The 19,121-nt window shown below is 42.9% G+C and overlaps 2 pseudogenes; both read left to right on the top strand.

Annotated features, from left to right (window-relative positions):
- Positions 1 to 10,181: 10,181 nt before the first annotated feature.
- LOC141230076 (U2 spliceosomal RNA) lies at positions 10,182 to 10,277 on the top strand (annotated as a pseudogene).
- Positions 10,278 to 11,123: 846 nt separating this feature from the next.
- Positions 11,124 to 11,237, top strand: LOC141230075 (U2 spliceosomal RNA; annotated as a pseudogene).
- Positions 11,238 to 19,121: the final 7,884 nt, after the last annotated feature.

Below are 19,121 nucleotides of genomic sequence, written 5' to 3'. Positions count from 1 at the left end.
ATTTATATCAAAATAGGTGGATGTTCAGGGGGTTTATATTAGAGACTTCTGCAGTATTCATGTCACTTTATAGAACGTTCTTCTTTGTCCAGAATATTCAGACGGTGCAGCCGTGGCTTTCTGGTAGTAACACGGTTCAGATCATCGAGGCCAAACTCCCTGATTACATCTTTGATTCTGCCGCGCTGAAGCTGAAGGAGGCCGTCAGCCACAATCTACACCAGCCATTCAGGCATTTCCAAACCTACGGTAAGCGGGACGTGAATCATTAAAAGGATGATACATACGGTAAGCTGGACGTGAATAATTAAAGGGATGGTACATACGGTAAGCTGGACGTGAATCATTAAAGGGATGGTACATATGGTAAGCTGGACGTGAATCATTAAAGGGATGGTACATACGGTAAGCTTGACGTGAGTCATTAAAGGGATGGTACATACTGTAAGCTGGACGTGAATCATTATAGGGATGGTACATACAGTAAGCTGGACGTGAATCATTAAAGGGATGCTACATAGGGTAAGCTGGACGTGAGTCTTTAAAGGGATGGTACATACGGTAAGCTGGCTGCGAATCATTAAAGGCATGGTACATACGGTAAGCTGGACATGAGTCATTACAGGGATGGTACATAGGGTAAGCTGGACGTGAGTCATTAAAGGGATGGTACATATGGTAAGCTGGCCGCGAATAATTAAAAGAATGGTACATACAGTAAGCTGGACGTGAATCGTAAGTATTAAAGCGATGGAACATATGGGAAGCTGGACGTGAATCTAGTATTAAAGGGATGGAACAATCACAATCAGAAATCTCCTGCCGGCGCTTGCAGCGTGATATTCCTGTGGACGCTTTGATCCTGATACCTTTCCAAAAGCCATTGAACTCAGTGTTAGGGGTTCCCAGAGGTGTGATCCTCATCTATCAGACATTATCATGCAGAAATACTATATATCATTGGTCTAACAAGCACTTCAAAGAGGATCTGTCTCTAGATTTCACCATATAAATGTAGATTATCAAATTGATCTCTTAGACCTGATGAAGCCAGAGAACTCGCTTTCAAAAATCCATGTCCGATCAGCTGTATAATCCTCTTTGAAAGTTTTCTCCGCCCGATATTAAGATGAGTCTAGATACAACTATAAATTCTGTGTTATATTATTTGATAGTTGAAAGCTTCAGCTGGCTGGTGGATGGTTCAGCCGCGGAGAAAGTAGAAACTGTGTGCAAAGCAGTCATCAAAGCAAAAGGTGGCTACTTTGAAGAACCTAGAATATAAGACATATTTTCAGTTGTTTCACACTTTTTTTTAAGTATATAATTCCACATGTGGTAATTCATAGTTTTGATGCCTTCAATGTGAATGTACAATTTTCATAGTCATGAAAATACAGAAAAATCTTTAAATGAGAAGGTGTGTCCAAACTTTTGGTCTGTACTGTATGTGTGATCATAATGTGTTTTTTTTTTTTTTACATATTGGACCTTCTTGCATATTATCTCGAACCATCATTAAATTGACTCATCCCTGCACAGCAACACTGGCTTTGATGTTTCTAGTAAAAATCGACTGCTTATGCGCCGTTCATCATATGCAAGTTATCTAGGACTAGTCCAGCGGGACGTCACTTCCCACAAACAAATCTGACCTCAGATGCTGTGATCACACCCAAATCATGGCATCTTAGTCTCACCTGGCGAGGTGGATCTTCTAAGCCTCGGGTCTGGGTGGGCACACGGACCCCGGGTGTTGGTGTGGCAAGCAGGAAGGCACATGAGCAGCAAGGAATTGGCACTCAGGAATCTTGGGAGCTGCAGGATGGATGTAGCGTAACCCAGTAGGAATGGAAGAAAGTTAACGCAGAAGGTGGAGCACACCAAACAAAAGTCTAAAAACTCAATCCTAAGACCCAGGTGTGTGTCCTAATGGTCCATAAATAGGATTTAGGAGATTATGTCACTGAGCTACACAGGACAACCTGTAAAACCTGACGTGGAGCACAACACGGGGCAGCAGACCGAAGTGAAGGAAGCAGAGCTCGGATACCCAAGACAGGTGTATAATACTTAATTTCACATGCCCAATTTGCATATGACAGCCGGCACATAAAAAGTTTAGTCTTTTAAGGTAGAAACATTTTTGCCAGATATATACCGTGAATGTCAATGCAGGAATTTGGCATGCCTGAAGGACCTGACAGGTTCACTTTACGGGGACCCTCTTCGGTTCGTTTGAAGGGTCCCTGGACAATAAGCTGATCACAGCTGTAGTCGGGTGGACGCAGCAACGAGGACTAAGTTGCAGGAATCATTTTCTTACCATTCCCATTAGAATCAATACTGTCCTAAGTCCTACAGAGCGAGGGGTACAACGTGTCCGATAATAATTGAGGGTCAAATCAGAAATCTCAAGGGTAAACGAGACTGATTTATATTTGTATTCCAGTTTATAGAAGAATTTCACACCCTGGCCAGAGATATCATGGGACGGCCCACCCGCGCTTACTTCACCATGGTACACCTCGACTGCGATGACTTAAAGCAAGGCCTGGCTGACAAAGCAAAAAGTTTTGCAAATATATTACTAGATAGACTGGTGACAAATCACAGATTGGAGAATGAAGAGTGAGTAAAATCCTGGATTCAAGGAGGTTTCACAATAGAAAAAAATAATCTGTAATGGGCCTCTACCTGCCATGTGCCGTTCAGGGGCCCTTGGGGTCAAGGTCAAGTGCTACTTCTGCTATGATTTCATACAGTGAGTTATAGATGCTGATGCTACAGTAAAAGTTAAGAATCTCACATTACTTTACTTATGATACCATAAAATATCATCACATTCCAGTATATAATATACAGGTGCATCTCACTAAATTAGAATATCATCAAAAAGTTAATTTTTTTCATTTCTTCAGTACAAAAATTTAAATTCATATATCATATAGAGTCATTACAAACAGAGTGATATATTTCAAGTGTTTATTTCTGTTAATGTTGTTGATTATGGCTTACAGCCAATGGAAACACAAAAGTCATTATCTCAGTAAATTAAAATAATTAACAAATACACCTGCAAAGGCTTCCTAAGCTTTTAAAAAGGTCCCTTAGTCTGTTTCAGTAGGCTCCACAATCATTGGGAAGACTGCTGACTTGACAGATGTCCAGAAGGCAGTCATTGACACACTCCACAAGGTCCCAGAGTTCCAATTTTCATTTGGAAATCAAGGTCCCAGAGTCTGGAGGAAGAGTGGAGAGGCCACAATCCAAGCTGCTTGAGGTCTAGTGTGAAGTTTCCACAATCGGTGATGGTTTGGGGAGCCATGTCATCTGCTGGTGTAGGTCCACTGTGTTTTATCAAGACCAAAGTCAGCGCAGCCGTCTACCAGGAAATTTTACAGCACTTCATGCTTCCCTCTGCTGACAAGCTTTTGGAGATGGAAATGTCATTCTCCAGCAGGACTTGGCCCCTGTCCACACTGCCAAAAGTACCAATACCTGGTTTACACACAACAGTATCACTGTGCTTGATTGGCAGAAAACTCGCCTGACCTAATCCCCATAGAGAATCTATTATAGAGAATCTATAGGGTATTGTCAAGAGGAAGATGAGAGACATCAGACCCAACAATGCAGATGAGCTGAAGGCTGCTATCAAAGCAACCTGGGCTTCCATAACACCTCAGCAGGGCCACAGGCTGATCGCCTCCATGCCACATTGCCGCATTGATGCAGTAATTGATGCAAAAGCATCCCAGACCAAGTATTGAGGGCATTTACTGAACAGACATTTCAGATTTTAAAAACATTTTTCAATCTGTTGTTATAAAGTATTCTAATTTACTGAGATAATGACTGTTGTGTTTTCATCGGCTGTAAGCCATAATCATCAACATTAAAAGAAATAAACACTTGAAATAGATCCCTCTGTGTGTAATGACTCTATATAATATATGAGTTTCAATTTTTGTACTGAAAACTGAAATAAAGTAACTTTTTGATGATATTCTAATTTAGTGAGATGCACCTGTATGTAATAATCTTTGCTTCGCTTAGGATCTTCATGGAATTTGAGAAAATCAAGGAACAAGCGTTAAAGACTCCTGAAACTAATGAAGATGTAATAGAGGAGATTGCGCTTGTGGAGCAGGCGAAGAATAAAAGCCTGGTAGAGCTAAAGTCCCGAATTGCTGTACTTACGTCCCTGGGTATAATTAGTGTAAAACATAATATATAGGATTATTCCGATATTTCTTGTGTCCTGGTTAATATGTATTTTTCCATATATAGGTCATGTCATACTAGCTATACTTACCAGTCCCCCTCCAGGTTTCAGTGATCAGATCCCCAACATGATCATGTGATTGCTGCAGCCTATCAGTGACTACAGTGGTAACCTGCTACAGCCAGTGATTGGCTACAGAAATCACATGTCCACATAGAGCAGGAAGAACACAAACTGATGGAGGGAACTGTAGTTGTGGAGCATCAGTATAATTTTATAACCTAAGTTTTTGGAAAAAATATAATTGGTGCAACCCCTGTGATTGTAGATGCTAGATACATTAATACAGAGTGAGTTTCATTTTTTTAATTTTAGGAGTGTCAGCGGAGGATGAGTTATCTTCTAGATGTTCATTTATTTGTACCTGAAGATATCATCCTGAACTCAACAGTGTTACTGTGGCCAAAAAATATCAACCCAGTGTTTGATGAAAATGTCCAGGTATGTGGGCTCATTTCTGAAAATGGGGTCTCGGGTGCCAGCCCCAATGAAGCAGCAGCCCCCTGCAGTGTCCAGGTAATTAAACGGGGCGCTCTGGGAGCGTTTTTTGATAACTGTTCCTTTCTAAAAGCTGATTGAAAACGCCAAGTGTAAAGGAGAGGGCGAGCTGCTGGGGAAAAGAGAGAAACTTATGCTGGAACTGGAGAAACTTTTGCGTCGGATGGAAGAATTTGCAGAGTACTCTGAGCTGGATATGATGCAGCAGGTATGATAGTCACAGGCTGTGTTATAGTTTTCCCTCTTCTTATTTTCATTACTTTAAGACTCTTTTCATATTTGTACAGATCCTTTTTACCCAAAATGCATCATGGTTGTCGTGAACGATAATTTTTTTGTGCAACACAAAAGATCATTTCACCCGACGATCAAGTGTTTGGCCATTCGTCGGTGATTGGCAGCCTATTTATACTGCACAATTATCCTTAAACGAGCGTTCCTGGGAAGTAGTTATAAAATGCTCCCTAACTCCGGTTTGGAGTTGCATTAGGCTTTTTTTATGTTGTTTCTTTTGGGGGGGTTTCTATCCCTTTTTAAAGGCAAGAATCAAGAATATTGAGACTACAGCCAATAGTGTAACCTGAAGCTTCAATGCAAAATCTCCATTAGGGCCCCCAACTATTGCAGGTCTTTAATAGTAGTGATCTTCTCATATGAGTCAAAGAGACCTTTTGAGCCCCCCTTAGCTCCAGATGCAACTGCAACCCCTGCACGCACTGTAGTTACGCCCTTGACTGCAGCATTATTTTTGCTATGCAAAAAAAAACTATGAAAAAAACATAAACCCGACTGACCACCATTATCAGCCAGAACAGTCTTTATAGAGGCAGTCCCTAGTGCTTAACCTGAAGTGCAGTCAAACAAAGGCAGGTCAGAGGCAGTCGTCACACCTGAGCACTGGCGTATGAAAGCGTCCACTAGGCCTGAAACGCGTTGCATCCAATAGGCCTGAAACGCATTGCGTCCAATAGGCCTGAAACACGTTGCGTCCAATAGGCCTGAAACGCATTGCGTCCAATAGGCCTGAAACGAGTTGTTCCAATAGGCCTGAAACGCGTTGCGTCCAATAGGCCTAAAAATCGTTGCGTCCAATAGGCCTGAAAATCGTTGCGTCCAATAGGCCTGAAATACATTGCGTCCAATAGGCCTGAAATGCATTGCGTCCAATAGTCCTGAAATGCATTGCGTCCAATAGGCCTGAAATGCATTGCGTCCAATAGGCCTGAAATGCGTTGCGTCCAATAGGCCTGAAACGCATTGCGTCCAGTAGGCCTGAAACGCGTTGCGTCCAATAGGCCTGAAACGATTTGTGTCCAATAGACCTGAAAGGCCTGAAAGTTACAACTCTGACATCAGCTATCTATAAAGTGGAGCATATAGGAGTCTGTATTCTGCAAATGAGAAGTAAAGTTCACCGGTGAGAAGTCAGTCTCATACTGTAACTTGTGAATGTCTAACTCATTTTCTTTAATGGAGGCAGTCCGGTTAACCCTTTACTTATCTGTGTTTATTGTGCCTGGTTTCAGTAAGTGACAGATGTGAGGACTGTACAGAAGCGAATAGCAGACGCAGAGGAGGCGGTGGCTTATATTAACAAAGAAGAAGCACTGTATAAATGGGACCTTACAACATACCCTCAGCTGGATTCTTCAAAAGTCAACATCGAACCTTACCAGAAACTTTTTGCACTGATTTACAAATGGCAAAAAACTGAAAAAAAGTATGTGCACCCCATTGGGGAATTCTGAGTTAACTCTTGGCATGCCGTTATTTATTAACACCAGACGTGATCTGAAGTGGAGAGTAAATGGCGCATTTAAACAAGCTGATGATCATTCCCAATTATCAGCCCGTGTAAATGTGCCAGTAATCACCCGATGAACAAGCAAAACACTAATTCGTTGGGAACGAATCATTTATGGCAGCAAAAATCATCTTTATCTACAGCACTTCGCCCCTTGTAACGTTATAGGGACAAAGTATATCTAATAACCAATCGTTCTGTCCCCATCACTGTTCTTCGGTCCTGGAAATAACCAAGCGCCAAAAGTCTTGCATATATTACAAGGGGATTATGTGTTATTAAAGGGCTGTCCGGCCTTGGGGCACAAGTCTGCAGTCACTCCATGTGACTGCAGTCATGTGAATCCTCACAGCATGTGTACTGTGCGCGTTATAAGGATTCTCCAGCATCGGGAGCACAGGCGTGTGACAGCAAGTATGTGATTTGCATATATACGGTCACATCCCAACTAGACATATCCGGCCTTGCTCAATGCAGGCACATTGAGTGGAGCCAGACACGTCTAGTCGGAATGTGGTCTGAAGTATGCAAATCACATACTTGTGGTCACATAACAGCCCGTTCCCGGCACCGGAAAATCCTCGCAGTGAAGAATTTAAAAGTCTGCAGTTACATAGACTGTAGACTTGTACCCCAAGGCCGGACAATCCCTTCTGCAAAATAGGAGATAAATGTATGATCGGTAGGGGTCCTCCAGTAATCCTGAGGACAGAGGTTCCAAAGTCTGCTGTGTGAATGGAGTGATCGTGCGCATGCATAGCCAGTGCTCCATTCATGTCTATGGGAGCAGTCATGCGCATGCATAGCCATCACTCCCATAGATGCACACATGCTTCATTCACAAAGCTGTATCTAGGACCACCGCTTTCAAAACTGCTGGAGGCTGCAGCAGTCGGACTCCCAGTGATCAGACATTTATCAACAACCTTGTGGATAGGTGATTAAACATTATTTATGGGACAACCATAGCCATAGATGTAGAAGAGAAAAAAAGCAGAATAAACAGTAATAGATGAGCTAAAAACATGAAATTTATCAAAATATGTCTTGAAAAATCTCACGCTTCCAGGTGGATCGACGGCGCTTTCCTTGACCTGAACGGAGAAAGCATGGAAGCCGAAGTGGATGAATTCTTCCGAGAGGTCTACAAGATGATGAAACTGTTTCAGCAGAAGCATAAGACGTTAGAAGAGGAGAAGAAAAAGGCGGCTCAACACCGGACACTGTCTGAAGATAAGGATTCGGTGGACGAGGAAAAGAAGGAAAGCCGCATAGTTCTCATGTGTTCTGCCATCACCGAGCAAATCAAGGCTTTTAAGGTAGATGCATCATATAATGGATATATCAGTAATCTGGGCCAGGTTTGCTGGAGCGCGCTGTTACCTCCCAATCCCAGCCAACTTTAGCACAGTGGTTACTATCGAGACAGCAGCGGTGGTCGGTCTCCTAGGCAACGATCTGTAAACAAAAGAAAAGTCTTAATATCTCAAGAACGGCTGCAAATGTCAAGAAGCAGTAAATTGCAAAAGTGCAGGTTTTTACAATATCTATGAAGATGGGAATAACCCTTTAATTCATTTTTGTAGCCGTAATCCCGGGACACTGATTATGATTGACTCCTTTTCAGGAATATATCCCTCTGGTGAGCATCCTTTGCAACCCATGCCCCTCCTATATATCCATCCTGGCCTCCATGTGTCCAGCCTGCCCCCCTTCATATATCCATTCTGTCCCATATATCTATATATATCTATATCTATATCATATATATATAACAGTTTTGATTTATATATATCCATCCTAGCCCCCCATATATGCATCCCACCCCACCCCATATATCTATCCAGGTCCCCACGTGTCCAGCTTGCCCCCCTTCACCTCCATGCGTCCATCCAGGTCCCCACGTGTCCAGCTTGCCCCCCTTCACCTCCATGCGTCCATCCAGGTTCCCACGTGTCCAGCCTGCCCCCCCTTCAGCCCCATGCGTCCATCCAGGTCCCACGTGTCCAGTCTGCCCCCCCTTCAGCCCCATGCGTCCATCCAGGTCCCCACGTGTCCAGCCTGCCCCGCTTCAGCCCCATGCGTCCATCCAGGTCCCCACGTGTCCAGCCTGCCCCCCCTTCAGCCTCATGCGTCCATCCAGGTCGCCACGTGTCCAGCCTGCCCCCCCTTCAGCCCCATGCATCCATCCAGGTACCCACGTGTCCAGCCTGCCCCCCCTTCAGCCCCATGCATCCATCCAGGTCCCCACATGTCCAGCCTGCCCCCCCTTCAGCCCCATGCATCCATCCAGGTACCCACGTGTCCAGCCTGCCCCCCCTTCAGCCCCATGCATCCATCCAGGTCCCCACATGTCCAGCCTGCCCCCCCTTCAGTCCCATGCGTCCATCCATGTCCCCACATGTCCAGCCTGCCCCCCCTTCAGCTCCATGCGTCCATCCATGTCTCCACGTGTCCATCCTGACCCCCCTTCAGCCCCATGCGTCCATCCATGTCCCCATGTGTCCATCCTGACCCCCCTTCAGCCCCATGCGTCCATCCATGCATCCTGGGTAGGTGTTTATGCCCCTGCATCCATCCATCCTGGGTAGGTGTAAATGCCCCTCCAGCCATCCATCCTGGGTAGATGTATATGCTTTTCCATTCATCCATCCATCCTGGGTAGGTGTATATGCTTTTCCATTCATCCATCCATCCTGGGTAGGTGTATATGCCCCTCCATCCATCCATCCATCCATCCATCCATCCAATCTATCTATCTTTCTATCCCTTCCTTTCTGAGATAAGCTGCAATAATGCATTTGTCCTTTGCTACACCTTTGCACATACACCATATACCTAGTCAGTGGCCTTGTTATCAGCTGCTACTCTTTTAATTCAACTGTCCCATCAGGTGGGTGTTGCTGAGTACCACGCATTTAAAAAAAATGTGGGGCCGTTGCGATTTCTTTAGTGAAATGCTGGCTCCCTCTGGTGGAGCACTGACTTCTTTAATTTTCTATCTATGGATGAAAAAAAGATAAAAAAAAGTTTGGTCTGAGATGTTGTTTTAAAGTGCTACCTATGTCTGTCAATCAGAGCATCCTATTGGTTTTCACCCAGGCAGATAGATTGCTTGCAATAGATGTAATGAGTGAATGGAACAATGGAATAATGCAAGAGAATGGGACAATGGAACAATGGAATAATGCTAGAATGGAAGAATGGAACATCATTGCACATGTCATAATGGGCTCCTAGCCTTTATCTGGCTGTGCTTCGGCAGTCAGCTACAGTCTGCAGGGAGCCTGTAGACTAGGAAGAAGGTCGACCGCTGCTTGTTTGTTCACTAATTAGTTATCCTCTCCCCATCCCCTTGTCTGCAGGTGCATGGGACATTGGGGGGGAGGGGAGAATGTTTGAAAATAGGCAGACTCATGCAGATTAAAAATGCATGCGTGGGCTGCAGCTGCAACAAGCAGTAAAGTTGTCGGTTTTAAGATGTCTATTGATGAACAACATGTCCTCCTAAGGGGAGTCTTTGTCCCTATCCCTACAATGGGTGCATTCTTGAAGCCAGGGTGCAGTCATAGGCCAAAACCAATTCAGGTTATCTCTTCTTGGCCTTTTGGCTAACATCAAGTGTAGTATCTGTTCTCATTTAGTATATGTGCTTTGCTTTTACCAATATATTGTATTGTAATGTAATGTTATCTATCTATCTATCTACCCCTTCCTTCCTGAGATAAGCTGCAATAATGCATTTGTCCTTTGCTACCCCGTTGCACATACACCATATACCTAGTCAGTGGCCTTGTTATCAGCTGCTACTCTTTTAATTCAACTGTCCCATCAGTTGGGTGTTGCTGAGTACCACGCATTTAAAAAAAATGTGTGGGCCGTTACGATTTCTTTAGTGAAATGCTGGCTCCCTCTGGTGGAGCACTGACTTTTTTAATTTTCTATCTGTGGATGAAAAAAAGATAAAAAAAAGTTTGGTCTGAGATGTTGTTTTAAAGTGCTACCTATGTCTGTCAATCAGAGCATCCTATTGGTTTTCACCCAGGCAGATAGATTGCTTGCAATAGATGTAATGAGTGAATGGAACAATGGAATAATGCAAGAGAATGGGACAATGGAACAATGGAATAATGCAAGAATGGAAGAATGGAACATCATTGCACGTGTCATAATGGGCTCCTGGCCTTTATCTGGCTGTGCTGCTGCAGTCAGCTACAGTCTGCAGGGAGCCTGCAGACTAGGAAGAAGGTGGACCGCTGCTTGTTTGTTCACTAATTAGTTATCCTCTCCCCATCCCCTTGTCTGCAGGTGCATGGGACATTGGGGGGAGGGGAGAATGTTTGAAAATAGGCAGACTCATGCAGATTAAAAATGCATGTGTGGGCTGCAGCTGCAACAAGCAGTAAAGTTGTGGGTTTTAAGGTGACTATTGATGAACAACATGTCCTCCTAAGGGGAGTCTTTGTCCCTATCCCTACAATGGGTGCCTTCTTGAAGCCAGGGTGCAGTCATAGGCCAAAACGAATTCAGGTTATCGCTTCTCGGCCTTTTGGCTAACATCAAGTGTAGTATCTGTTCTCATTTAGTATATGTGCTTAGCTTTTACCAATATATTGCATTGCAATGTTATCTATCTATCTATCTATCTATCTATCTATCTATCTATCTATCTATCTTCCCGGCTGCTTGTTTTCCCTCTATCCACACCCTCCTCTTCTTTGATTGACAGCTCTGGCTTCATAGAACCAGAGAAAGAAGGAGACAGAGGTAAAACAAGCAGGTGGGAAGGTGTATATAAAGGATTGGCCCACGCCGTGATCCACGGAGCGCTTGTACTTGGTTTCAACAGTCATTCTGTGCTGACAGTCCCTTTAAAATCAGTGTTTCCCAAACTCCAGTCCTCACGGCCCCCCACAGGTCATGTCTTCAGGATTTCCATAGTATTGCACAGGTGAGAGAATTCCTGATTCCTTGATGATACTTTCATCACATGTGTAATACTGAGGAAATCCTGAAAACCTGACCTGTTGGGGGCCATGAGGACTGGAGTTTGGGAAACACTGCTTTAAATGGAGCGGTGCTGCAGTTTTATTATTCAGCAATTAGCAGGATCCCCCAACAATTTCTTAAGCAATGAGAAAATGCAGTCCCTAATGATGTCCTCTGACAATAAGCGGATCACGGACAGCAGATGCATTGGGTTCTGCATTTCTTGGAGAATGGGTTGGGGCAGCTTCTGTCTTCTCAGTGATACAATCAGGAAGGAGATGCAGCGTGAGACAATCCCTGTCTACATCTTTGATCTGATCATCAATACAGAGGGCTGATTGGTGAAGACAGAGGGAAAGGCTAATAAAATTATTAAAAAAAAACTTAGTTTTTCGGCTGGCACTTCCTCTGGGGTCAGTATGCCAACCTCATTGACTTCATAGCACTTGCCAGAGTGGGCAGACACGATTTTATTGCCTTTACACACGTCACCTCCACACAGGGCGATGCTGCTACGACGCCTCTGTAGTGATCAAACGTGGAGTCAAACAGCAGGGCTTTAAGAGGGCTGCCCTTTTCAATCTTGGGACTAAAACACAAGAATAAGACATCCTGTTAAAGGGGATAAAGGTAAGTAAACAGCGTTCAGTCCGGGGTGATGAATTCCAAAAGATAAAGTTTATTCCGCCATCACATAACGTTTCGACCTGTTATAGGTCTTTATCAAGTATATACAAAGACATACAGGGATACTGATCCCCTTTAAGGAAAATCAGTGGCCAGAACCCTTTAAATTCCCCTTAAATGGTCCAAAACTGAAACTGTGGGAACAATATAATCCACTTAGGGTTCAGCAAACTTACAGTCAAGGATTTGATAAAATTATCTACACCCTTGTGTCTCCGGAAAGCATAGCGGACGTTCACGTGCTGAAAATGCCGACCAGTGCTGGAGTGAGCGGAGGTCCGCAGCTTGTGACACTCCTGCTGTAGTGAAACTACAGGTCCCAGCAGACTGACGGTCTCTCATCAAGTTATGCTGGGAGCCGCAGTTTCACAAATAGTGCTAGAGGATCCATGTCAGAAATATGAGGCTGCCACTAGGGTTTCTCCCACAAATATGTAATCGGACGTGGAGCAGATCTGCACGTGGATGAGCCATATTCTCTATCTGTGAACATACTACTCCTTCACTCAGATTCTAAGTGGTTCTGCAGCGCATCTGTGCAGAGCAAGCTGTCAATCAAAATCCGGGCCGGGTTTACAGCCGTCGCCCCTGATATAGCGAGCGGTGCTGTGATCCAAGACTGTAGCCGCTCCGTGCACAACGATGAGTGAAGGCCGGCGGCTGCAGGGAGGAAAGAAGTTAATTTTCTCCCGGTACCTACACTATCAATAAGGCGGCAGGGCAGCATTGTAACAATATTTATCTGCAGATTAACCCTATACCTGCAGGTACATAGCATTTTCCAAGGTGACAGGTTCCCTTTAATAAAGAGAAGATGGATAGAGCCGCATTAGTCCGTACTCTCGGTGGAAGCCTCCTGACAACTTCTTGAAGAACACTTTCCACATTTGTTCCAAGCTTCCCCGACATCTAATAGAAATAAACAGAGAAATGAATTTCTTAATACAGTTTAGAACTCGGCTACAACGAATCAGAAGAAATGAAACCTGTTTGAAGCTGACAAGCAATCAAGCCCCTCCGTAAGCCACACAGAACATGGCTACTTATGTCATCTGCAGGTGATTAAAGGAACCTGTCATGCTGAAATGGTATAAGATCTGTACGGGGGTGTTGTAGAGCAGAGAAGTTGATCAGACTGATAGACATATCTGTGGGAAGAGAGTCAGCAAAACTGGCATTTTATGCAGTGAAAAGTCCTGCCGTATGTACACTGGTCCAGTGGGCGGTCCTACTAAGTGATTGACAGTTCCCTGTATGACCATGCAGGCAAAGATAGCTGTCAATCACTAGTAGGACCGCCCACTGGACTCATCTGTACAAACAGCAGGATTCCACTGAATAAATTGATACAGGAAAAACATCTATCTTTGTACCGTATTAGCCAGTAGATAGAAGAGTATTTAGATTTGAGAGTCCTCAGTGGTTGATACCATCTTTTCCATTAGCCATTAAAAGGTAACAAATTGCAGGCTTTCCAGACTACTCAGGTCTCAGGTCTGCCTGATGAAGAAGCCGGAGTAGTCTGGAAAGCTTGCAATTTGTTACCATCTTTTCAGTTAGCCATTAAAGGTATCAACCACTGAGGACTCTCAAATCTAATGAATAAATTACAATTTATACTGAATCTTCTCCCACAAACCTATATATCGTTCTGCTCAGTTTCTCATGGATAAAACCTGTACATCTGAATGGGGCTTTAATGTTGTTATTACAATCATGTAACCGCAGATCACAAAATCTTTCATATGATCATTTTTTTAACACCTAAAACCCCAATGGACATTTATGTTTACTAAAGGATTCCTTCCCCATTCTTTTGGCAGCTCTTCTTTAGGTATGGACACAGACCGGCATCCGGCATAAAGACATCTGGAGACTTTTCCTTTTTCTGTGATATTGGATAATCTTCTTCATTTCTAACGCTTTAAATCTTTCAAATTCTTTCTGAAAAATGTATCATAAAGGGACTTTCTCAGGTCAGTTTTGCTTGTGGTTGTGTTACCATTATTTGTGCCAAATGTATCAAAGTGTTGCACGATGTTTGATAAATGTTTATGTAGCACTTCCATCTATCTTCATTTATTTTACTCACTTATATGGCGCCATTAATTTCACAGCACTTTACAGACATTATCATCACTGTCCCCATCGGGGCTCACAATCTACATTCCCTATCAGTATGTCTTTGGAGTGTGGGAGGAAACCGGAGAACCCGGAGGAAACCCACGCAAACACAGGGAGAACATACAAACGTCTTGCAGATGTCGTCCTTGGTGGGATTTGAACCCAGGATCCCAGTGCTGAAAAACAACAATGCTAACCACTGAGAAACCGTGTATCTTTATCCACTTTTAACGTCACCCGTCGTTCTTAGACCTGTGTGGCTTACCAAGCCCAATTTCTAAAAGTTGCAAGAGTGCTGTAAAATAGGAAGCTGCACATTTTTGCGCAAAAATGATGCGTCACAAAAGTTTTTTGCTTTTTTTTAACACCAAAAATTGATGTAAATTCCTCGCTACATTGCCCCTTTTCCAGCCACATTTTGTAGAAAAAAATAAAAGACAAGGTACAGACAGCGGAGTTAAATTTGCCTACAGGAATGATTTTGATCTGGAGCGCATCGTACCCGGATACAGTCACTAGCGGGAACGTCAAACATCTTCTCAATTTGTTTCTCCACCCTTTCCAGATCTGCTTTCTTCAAGTCTAAAAGCAAAAGTATAAATACTAATTATTTATCAAAGCTGGACAACATCTAGAAACCATATAAGAAAACTGGCTTAAAATATAGTGTGAACAAGAGTTTAGGGAGAGATGTACAACTGGCACTGGCCTATAAAAGGGATTGTGTAATCGTACAAAACTAGCAAAAATGTAAAGTGCCTGGAAAACAAGGAACGTGCAATTTACCTCTTAGTAAAAATCCTATGCTTTCTCAAGAACAGAGGAATTTTAATTTCATAATTTTTTTTTAATCAAATAATTTTTATTGAAAAACTCCAACTACAAATATTCCATCTTTCAAATAACATACAGTTATATGAAAAAGTTTGGGCACCCCTATTAATCTTAAGCTTAATGTTTTATAAAAATTGGTGTTTTTGCAACAGCTATTTCAGTTTGATATATGTAATAACTGTTGGACACAGTAATGTTTCTGCCTTGAAATGAGGTTTATTGTACTAACAGAAAATGTGCAATCTGCATTCAAACAAAATTTGACAGGTGCATAAGTATGGGCACCTCACCAGAAAAGTGACATTAATATTTAGTAGATCCTCCTTTTGCAAAAATAACAGCCTCTAGTCGCTTCCTGTAGCTTTTAATGAGTTCCTGGATCCCGGATGAAGGTATTTTTGACCATTCCTCATTACAAAACAATTCCAGTTCAGTAAAGTTTGATGGTCGCCGAGCATGGACAGCCCTCTTCAAATGATCCCACAGATGTTCAATGATATTCAGGTCTGGGGACTGGGATGGCCATTGCAGAACATTGTAATTGTTTCTCTGCATGAATGCCTGAGTAGATTTGGAGCGGTGTTTTGGATCATTGTCTTGCTGAAAGATCCATCCCATGCGTAACTTCAACTTTATCACTGATTCTTGAACATTATTGTCAAGAATCTGCTGATACTGAGTGGAATTCATGCGTCCCTCAACTTTAACAAGATTCCCGGTGCCGGCATTGGCCACACAGCCCCAAAGCATGATGGAACCTCCACCAAATTTTACTGTGGGTAGCAAGTGTTTTTCTTGGAATGCTGTGTTTTTTTGCCGCCATGCATAACGCCTTTTTGTATGACCAAACAACTCAATCTTGGTTTCATCAGTCCACAGGACCTTCTTCCAAAAAGAAATTGGCTTCTCCAAATGTGCTTTTGCATACCTCAGCTGACTCTGTTTGTGGTGTGCTTGCAGAAACGACTTCTTTCGCATCACTCTCCCATACAGCTTCTCCTTGTGCAAAGTGCGTTGTATAGTTGACCGATGCACAGTGACACCATCTGCAGCAAGTTGATGCTGCAGCTCTCTGGAGGTGGTCTGAGGATTGTCCTTGACTGATCTCACCATTCTTCTTCTCTGCCTTTCTGATGTTTTTCTTGGCCTGCCACTTCTGGCCTTAACAAGAACTGTCCCTGTGTTCTTCCATTTCCTTACTATGTTCCTCACAGTGGAAACTGACAGGTTAAATCTCTGAGACAGCTTTTTGTATCCTTCCCCTGAACAACTATGTTGAATAATCTTTGTTTTCAGATCATTTGACAGTTGTTTTGAGGAGCCCATGATGCCACTCTTCAGAGGAGATTCAAACAGGAGAAAAACTTGCAAGTGGCCACTTTAAGTAGCTTTTCTCATGATTGCATACACCTGGCTATGAAGTTCAAAGCTCAATGAGGTTGCAAAACCAAAAAAAGTGCTTTAGTAAGTCAGAAAAAAGTAGGTAGGAGTATTTAAAACAAGAAAATGATAAGGGTGCCCATACTTATGCACCTGTCAAATTTTGTTTGAATGCAGATTGCACATTTTCTGTTAGTACAATAAACCTCATTTCAAGGCAGAAACATTACTGTGTCCAACAGTTATTACATATATCAAACTGAAATAGCTGTTGCAAAAACACCAATTTTAAGAAAACATTAAGCTTAAGATTAATAGGGGTGCCCAAACTTTTTCATATAACTGTACATGACATAGTAATTCCATAGTAAAAATATGAACAAAGTATCTGAACTTCAATTCCCATAACCTACCCTAAACCCAAATCCCAACACTCCAGAGAGAACCATTTTCAGAGCAGTTCTAGAATAACGGACTATAGCATTCGTAGAAGGGGGAAGAAGATAAAAAAGTGACTAACAAAGGGGTAGCAGCGTTTTAATGTTATCATTTACTGCTTGATGCCTGAGCCGGGGAGTGCACGCTTGAAAACTGTTGCAGGCTGCTGTAATCACAGGACACAAGCAAACAGCATGGCATTTCCTATCAGCAGGGAGGAAGTAAAGGGAACAGTAATGAAAGTCTCCTCCTACTCCGCTCCATATTGAAATGAATATTGTGCATCCTACAAATGAGATGCATACAGCAAACAATTGATTTTCCATACATAGGTTTTGAGTTGACCACTGGATATACACATGTGTATCACTAATTACCAGAACTGGAAATCGAAAAAAAAGACGAGCAAGTTTGGGGTGAATCCTGCCTTCATTACTGCACAGCCGCTCAGAGGGATCGGTACTAGGAACAGCAGGAGTGCCGGCGATGTTCACAGATTTACCTGCTGCGGGACTGAAGGAGTCTGATCGTGCTCGGCTCGAAGCTTTTTACCTTGTTTACGACAGGAATAATTGAAAGCTGTGCTTCAAAGGCCAGGAAGAAGTTTGCCACCGTTTGCGCTTGAATACCCTTAAGGGGGAAAAAAAAATATATACATATATACAAATACTGAAACATCTAAATGCATTAGAACATCAAACCCGGTGAACCGGTAAATGACTTGTCCTCCAGGGATACAGGCTACTGTCATTCAGTTATTATTGAATAGGAATTTTACATTTTATGTGATCACCACGCTAGAATGTAAATGATGAAAACACAACACAACTCCTCATCATATGAATATATTTTGTGTTTTATAGAACAGCATTTCTGTGGAATAACACGACTGATTTACTATGTATGCACCATAGCCTTCATTTGATGTCACTTACAGTCACCTGTCACCTTGCCCCAACTCTGCAATCCCCAATATCAGTCCATGACCTCAATGGGGTCACTATAAAATTCTAAAGAGGACTGGTCATGTCTCTATTAGAAAATAGACAAACTTAGGATAGAAACAATATGAGCATATACCCTGCTATAAGTAAGTAAAAAGCAATAGTGAATATACAGTACAGACCAAAAGTTTGGACACACCTTCTCATTTAAAGATTTTTCTGTATTTCCATGACTATGAAAATTGTACATTCACACTGAAGGCATCAAAACTATGAATTAACACATGTGGAATTATATACTTAACAAAAAAGTGTGAAACAACAGAAAATATGTCTTATGTTCTAGGTTCTTCAAAGTAGCCACCTTTTGCTTTGATTACTGCTTTGCACACTCTGGGCATTCTCTTAATGAGCTTCAAGAGGTAGTCACCGGAAATGGTCTTCCAACAATCTTGAAGGAGTTCCCAGAGATGATTAGCACTTGTTGGCCCTTTTGCCTTCACTCTGCGGTCCAGCTCACCCCAAACCATCTCGATTGGGTTCAGGTCTGGTGACTGTGGAGGCCAGGTCATCTGGCGTAGCACCCCATCACTCTCCTTCTTGGTCAAATAGCCCTCACACAGCCTGGAGGTGTGTTTGAGGTCAATGTCCTGTTGAAAAAAAAAGATGGTCCCACTAAATGCAAACCGGATGGAATAGCATGCCGCTGCAAGTTGCTGTGGTAGCCATGCTGGTTCAGTATGCCTTCAGTTTTGAATAAATCACCAACAGTGTCACCAACAAAGCACCCCCACACCATCACACCTCCTCCTCCTTGCTTCACGGTGGGAACCACGCATGTAGAGTCCATCTGTTCACCTTTTCTGCGTCGCACAAAGACACGGTGGTTGGAACCAAAGATCTCAAATATGGACTCACCAGACCAAAGCACAGATTTCCACTGGTGTAATGTCCATTCCTTGTGTTCTTTAGCCCAAACAAGTCTCTTCTGCTTGTTGCCTGTCCATAGCAGTTGTTTCCTAGAAGCTATTTTACCATGAAGGCCTGCTGCACAAAGTCTCCTCTTAACAGTTGTTTAAAAGATGTGTCTGCTGCTAGAACTCTGTGTGGTATTGACCTGATCTCTAATCTGAGC

The sequence above is a fragment of the Phyllobates terribilis genome, unplaced genomic scaffold (genome assembly GCF_046119375.1).
Source record: "Phyllobates terribilis strain yellow unplaced genomic scaffold, ASM4611937v1 Scaffold_498__1_contigs__length_1317049, whole genome shotgun sequence".
NCBI lineage: Eukaryota > Metazoa > Chordata > Amphibia > Anura > Dendrobatidae > Phyllobates > Phyllobates terribilis.
The sequence above is the reverse complement of the archived record's forward strand: the minus strand, read 5'-3'. Positions and strand labels throughout refer to the sequence as shown.